Raw genomic sequence first — 6745 nt, 5'->3', positions numbered from 1 at the left:
ATGATTAAGACGATGAGTGGGACCAGTTACGTTTTGCTTGACCCCAAAGGAGTTTAATAAATCTGTAAACGCAGCCCCTAACGCATCGTTTGAATTATCTACGTGTATGTTAAAATCTCCAACAATTAATGCTTTATCGACATTGACCAAAAGATCTGAGAGAAAGTCTGCAAACTCTTTTAGGAAATCAGCGTAAGGCCCTGGCGGTCTATATACAGTAGCCAAGGCTAAAGATAATAGGGATTTCTTTCTTACATCTAAGAGAGTAACATTTAGCACAAGTACTTCAAACGAATTAAACCTGTGACCTGTTTTCTGAGTAACAGTAAGAATATCTTTATAGATTATAGCAACACCACCGCCACGACCAATCAGACGGGGCTCATGCTTGTAACAGTATCCAGGAGGAGTAGACTCATTAAGACCGAAATAATCATTTGGTTTAAGCCAGGTTTCAGTAAGGCAAAATACATCGAAACTATTATCTGTGACCATTTCATTTACAATAACCGCCTTAGGTGTAAGCGATCTAATGTTTAAAGGGGCTATATGCAACTCTTTCCCCAAAATAAACGTAACAATAGCCTTTTTATTTTACCATTTATGACTCAAACATCTCCTGATGAGCATACTGACACCTTGTCCGCTCACAGTGGGTGCACCTATAAGCCTGTATTATATTTTTCCTATTTTCTGTCGGGTCGGATTTTTCCCGCGCTGTCTGCGGATGTGACGTCAAGCGCGTTCATGTTAAACGTTTCAGATCACTCTGCCACCACCGCTAGTCAACAATATATGTATTTGACTGTTCTTACCTCAGTAAACATAATGTTGACTTCTTTGCAGCGGATGACTTGTGAAGTCTGCACGTACGAGCGAGCAGAAAGGAAGAGCAGTTCTGTTTTTTGGCCAAAGGTGTCAGTCGCGATTTTAAATTTCAGAAAAAAGCATATAGCCCCTTTAAAAGACCTAGCTTTATAAATTGTTTTTGTTCACTAATATTGAGATTTTCTGGTTTAATCACAATTAGATTTTTCCTAGATCCTGCAGTAGATTTATTATTTGATCTCACTAAACGAGGAATAGACACAGTTTCAATATAATGTTCTACATTGGTACTTATATCAATTAAGTTTGGACAGCAAAGAGTGTGATTTGGACTTTGACTTACTAGTCATATGGTGTGTAGCGTCTTGGAGATGTTGTCCGACAGAAGAGCCGCTCCGATTCTGCTGGGGTGAAGGCCATCAGCACGGAAGAGCCTAGGTCGCTCCCAGAAAAGATTCCAATTATTTACAAAGAGCAGTCTCTGTTCATTACACCATGACATTAACCATTCATTTAGAGCAAATAATCTACTGAACCTTTCATGTCCTAGTCGGTAAGTGCTGGAATTTTCCCATCAGCTACAAGTGAAGACGAGCATCAAAGCATCAGGAAGAGCTGAAATCTGCAAAGACTTTATTTGCAAAAGTTTATTGAAGGACAGTGAGAACATGAGAAATCCAGAACACTGCAGAATGAAACACACTGAAGAACAAAGAGGTTGGTGTTTATTCCTGATTCTTCAGTAGTGAGGCTGAAGAACATTAAAGGGCACCTATTATGTTATTTTGTAAATGACCTTTCATGTAGTGTGTAACATAGATCTAAGTGAATAAAAACATCCTGCAAAGTTTTATATATGAAAGTTCACCGTAAAAAAAGTTATTGTCTCTCAAAAGTAGGAGTCGACTCTGAGTCAATTTAATGAATCGTTTTTCCAATGAGTCATTTTCCTTTTTGTTGTGACGTCAAGACGAAAAATTATCAAATTGGCCGCGCCCACTCATTGCGCGCGCAGACACCAGGGAAAACTTGAAAACATCATGGCCCTGTCCCAAATGGCACACTCCGGACTTGTGGACCTCCTCAGAGTCCACACTTTGGTGACGTCATGTAGCGCACACCTATAGGGCCCTTGGCGTGAGTCCACGAGGGCGCATTGAGAGGTATTTTTGGGACAGACTCGATCATCACGCCGGAAATAACGGTCTGGTTGTTGTTGGACAGGAGAAATCACATTTTTGCGCTCCGACGTCTTATCTCCATGTCAACTACACAGCCAAATTCAGGGCTTAAAGTATTCCGGCATGAGGGCAGGTCCGGCCTCCGGCGCAGGCAAAATTTATTTATCAGGCTGCAAATTACAGTCGGAGGCACTTTAATCTGACTTGAATAACACACCGGTCCCCTTCAACCTACCTGTCACCACTATTGCCACCTGCTGGAGAACTCGACTGTTATATATTTGTCCCGATTTTCAGCGCATTTGTGAAAAAAACTCGCCTTTCCCGCACTTCTTATGGTCCCTGAATGCATCTCACACGCAGCCTCGCTCTAACGTGCTTCTCTCGGAAACCAAAACAATGACTACATGGATGCTGTAGCTAGTGTTAATGGCTTATTTACAACTTTAAACATCTAAAAGAAGCGGCGATGGGCTAGGGCAGGTGGAAGACAGGCCTGTTGTTGTGGATTATGCAAAAGAAGTTTTGCAAAATGGACGCTAATGATCGACCAGATGAGTCATCGGATAAAGAGGCGAAGAGCAGCAAGTTCTACGACTGATCCACAGTGAGTGTAGAGTTTAGCTTATTCTGTGGAGTAAAGTCGGGTGAACGGGGTCGCTGCGTCGCCACGCTTATCACCGGCGCTAAAATAAGCACTAAAAGGCTCTGTCGCTCTCATGAATTCATTCGCTGCATCGGATCTGTCCATCCCCGGTACCCCACACGAGAGCACGGTGTCGGACCATCCCCGCTACGCTACGTGCCAGATTTTCTTAAAAACGGCCAGATTTTCATCCTAGGTCTTAAATTTCATTTAGTCAGGTCTAAAAAAGTGTTTACCCTCATTCACTTCCAGAAACATTGAAACACATTGAAAGCTCAGTCAACATGAAGGATGGGGGTGCACCCAAACACTACTAATAAATATAAGCTAATGTGTAAATGTCAGTAATTTATCTTTTTTGACTCATTCTTTTTATAAAAGATTATTTAAAGGCTGAAATATGAGGTTTATCTTTGTGTAAAACCTTTTTTGTCAAAACTTTATTTGAACTTGTACATGTTAGTAGATAAGTAGTATTAGTAGTATAAATGTAGTATTAGTACTTTTTGAACAGGATTCAGTGATAACCGTGATAATTTTGGTCACTTTAATCATCTCATCATTTCCTCTCTAGTTATGATCAACTATGATCAACTAAAATTAACAATAATTGTGTTTTTACAGTATAATATGCAAAAGTACAATTTTCTATAAAAAAAATCTACCTCTCCCTCTCTCTCACACACACACACATCAGATAATCCTAGATAGATAGATAGATAGATAGATAGATAGATAGATAGATAGATAGATAGATAGATAGATAGATAGATAGATAGATAGATAGATAGATAGATAGATAGATAGATAGATACTCTAATGATCCCAAGGTCTAACTAATCTAACTTGCTATCTAACTAAACTATCTACCTAATTTGGATAATGCGTTGTGTAGGTCTTAAATTTCAATCTTCATGGTCTTAAAATGTCTTAAAAAGGTCTTAAATTTGACTTACTGAAACCTGCAGAAACCCTGATTAACAAAACATGTATGAGACTTAATCCTTTATTTACTAGATAATTTTGAAAAATATTAACTTCACATTTTGGTCTATACTTGTATTTTACCTCCCATATATTAAGTGTTTGCACAAATTGGAGATAAATTGGGTCCAAATGTAGAGTAAATGTGTAATAAAAAATAAATATAGGCCTAGGCTACATTGCCTAAATACAGTAGTCTCTATCTAAGTTTTTTTTTTTTAAGTACCGTTAAAGTACCGGATCGATAAGGAGTATCGATAAGAGGAGTAGTATCGATAAATACTTAACGATGCCCATCCCTAACAGTGACAGTATCATAATACTTAGTTTGTGGTTGAACTGAAGTGACAGTCCTATAGACTGTGAAAAACTTGCTCTTCTACAGTATATGGGCTCTTCGACTTGCTCTTGTGTAACCCGATTTGGCAAACCTCGTCAATAGAGGATGACCACTGTATTGTGTGTTTTAGGTTATCTTTGCCAATAAAATGTATTCAAATCTGAATTGCACAACATTGTATGGCTGTCAATCGCGATGGGAGAGTAGACAAGTTACAGCATGTCCACCATATCTTGTGGGGGTTTTGCATTAAGCCATTTGTGGTGCCCTTACCACATTGTGCCTCATATACTGTAAATGTTAGACCCAGTGACAGGCTGGCATAAATGGCTTGCATAATACTAAGTAAGGAGGCCATACTATTTTTGACTCATGGCTGAAGTTAAGTTTCTCCAGCTCTCCCAAGGTTGGCAAAAAAAATGCATCTCAAAATGCTTCAGATTGATGCTTTTAAAATATTGAATTTTCAAAATGTTCTTCCCAGGGGATCATGCCCCCGGACCCCCCTAAAGGGGTAATATCCTTCTCACCTTTTTCACCCCTGACCCATTTTCATGCCTGAAACGGGCTTGGTAAAAGTCCTGGTTGAGCCACAGAAAGTTCATTCCAACCCAATTTTTTTTGGGGTATTTTTATTTAAAGGAATTAATTATAAAAGCGATTTAAGGGAATAAAGAAAAAAAGCTTATTGTATTAGTGAAATAATTGTAAATATTTGCAAATAATATTTTATTTTTAATTATGCATGCATTCTCTCTAAATGAATCAAAGAAATTATAGCATATTTTCAATTCAAAAAGGCTAAATTTAGTAAATAAATAAAAAAGTTGAGTAATTCGCGTCACCGGATACTGTCGGTAGTTGAACATTTCTATTGTAAAACAGTCAAATATTAAATGTTTTCCACTTACATTTTGCCAGGCATTCGTTCACTTCTTTAATCATTCTGACATTGAAGAGCTAGACCGCTGAACTTTTAGTCATCCTAACACCAAACAGAGCGGTGCGTAATGGAGCGCATCAGAACAGCATCAAGAATATCAAATACATTGCAGTGAATCTTTTATTTGCATCTTAAGTTTATAGGCAATAATAATGACAGGTTTGCGAAAGTGTAGAACTCGGTGAGCTCGCGCAAAACACATCTTCAGGACAGCGACTCATTTAAACGCCTCTGATTGGCCAATGCGTTCAACAGACATTTCAGTGATTGGCTACAATGCTCAACGCTGCCGTACGCCGTGTGTGCGCTACGGTTTCTGTCTCGCAGGCGTGCTCGCTCTAGATTCCGGGAGATTTTAACTAATTTGCGCCATAAATAGTGGTCCATCCAGTAGTTAAGAGCCTGAATTGTTTATAGTAATTCTGAAATTTAGTGCACACGAGTGAAAAAAAATACAGCACAGAAGAATGTCTAATTTAGCGTGAGATTTCTTTGTTAAGCGTGAGAGCGTGAGATTGAGGCTGAATGCGTGACTGTCACGCCAGATTGACTTTAGACTAGGGTTGTAACGGTATGAGATTTTCACGGTATGATAATCGTCTCAGAAAATCACGGTTTCACGGTGTACGATGTTAAACTCTCATTATTATTATAATCATCAGCTACAATGACCCTTAAATGAATGAAAACAGATATGGTTTTTGGTTGACCATGGTTTATGAAAATGCAATCAGATAAAATGTAACAACTTTTGTTTGTCTACACAAGAGGTTTACTAAATTAAAACATGGACAAAAAACTATTCACAATAGTAATATATTTCAGTCATTTTTTCTTCAGGCTAAACCAAACTTTTTTTGACAGGTTGTACTGAACACCTATGAGTTTCAGTCAGTGTATTTGATGATTCTTCTTTTAAAAAAATATATAAAATGCTCATTAAGTGTTCTCTCAGAGTAGCTCTGGATATGTTTATGTGTTCACGTCTTCACATAGTGAGTGAGACAACAGACGCTTTAAAAACCATGAGCATCATGCGTACTTGAGTGTGTACTAGATCTACTAGACGAAACGGCGCTGCTCATTCATACAGAGACACGCTGAATATAGAATTAAGGGGGTCGCACACCAGTCTTTTTGCGCTGTATATTCACAGACACGCACATCGCGATTTGATTTACCGCACAGCTATATTTTGATTTATTCATCCATCTATCAAATCGCACATTTTACGTGGCATACTTGTACTGTAATTGTTTCCAATTACAATATTCTGGGATTCCCTCTGCATGACAGAAATAATATGGCCTTAAGTTATAAATGGAATTACATTTATCTTCACGGAAGGATGGTGTTCCCGAACATGTTCGACGTGTTTCCTCCTTTTGCCGCCACACTTCGTCCACATTTCTTGCAAACTGGATATCCATCTTCAAGGACAACCCCACGATCGTTTTTCGGATATCCAAAATATTCCCATTCTGCAGATTTTACTACACATTTTTTCGGCGGGGGATAGAGATTCGCAGCCTCTGTCTCGGACATTTTCAGTGCTGTACAGGTATGGGTGTAGTCTAAGCAGTCAAGCTGAAAGAAGTTGCATATATGCGGCAGCGCGGGTGAAATCTGGTTTCATTTTTTTTTTTTTTTTTTTTACCGCGGATAAGCAAATGCGCACGATATGATAATCGTACATGTCAATATCGCAATAAACCGCCATACCGGTATACCGTTACAATCCTACTTTAGACACAGTTGCTCCGTTGCGCTTAAAGAAGATTAAAGAAAATAGTCCAACTCCATGTTATAACGAGCGCACTCAG

The sequence above is a fragment of the Scardinius erythrophthalmus genome (assembly GCF_964197995.2).
Source record: "Scardinius erythrophthalmus genome assembly, chromosome: 14".
Classification (NCBI taxonomy): domain Eukaryota; kingdom Metazoa; phylum Chordata; class Actinopteri; order Cypriniformes; family Leuciscidae; genus Scardinius; species Scardinius erythrophthalmus.
This window is presented reverse-complemented; position numbering follows the sequence as displayed.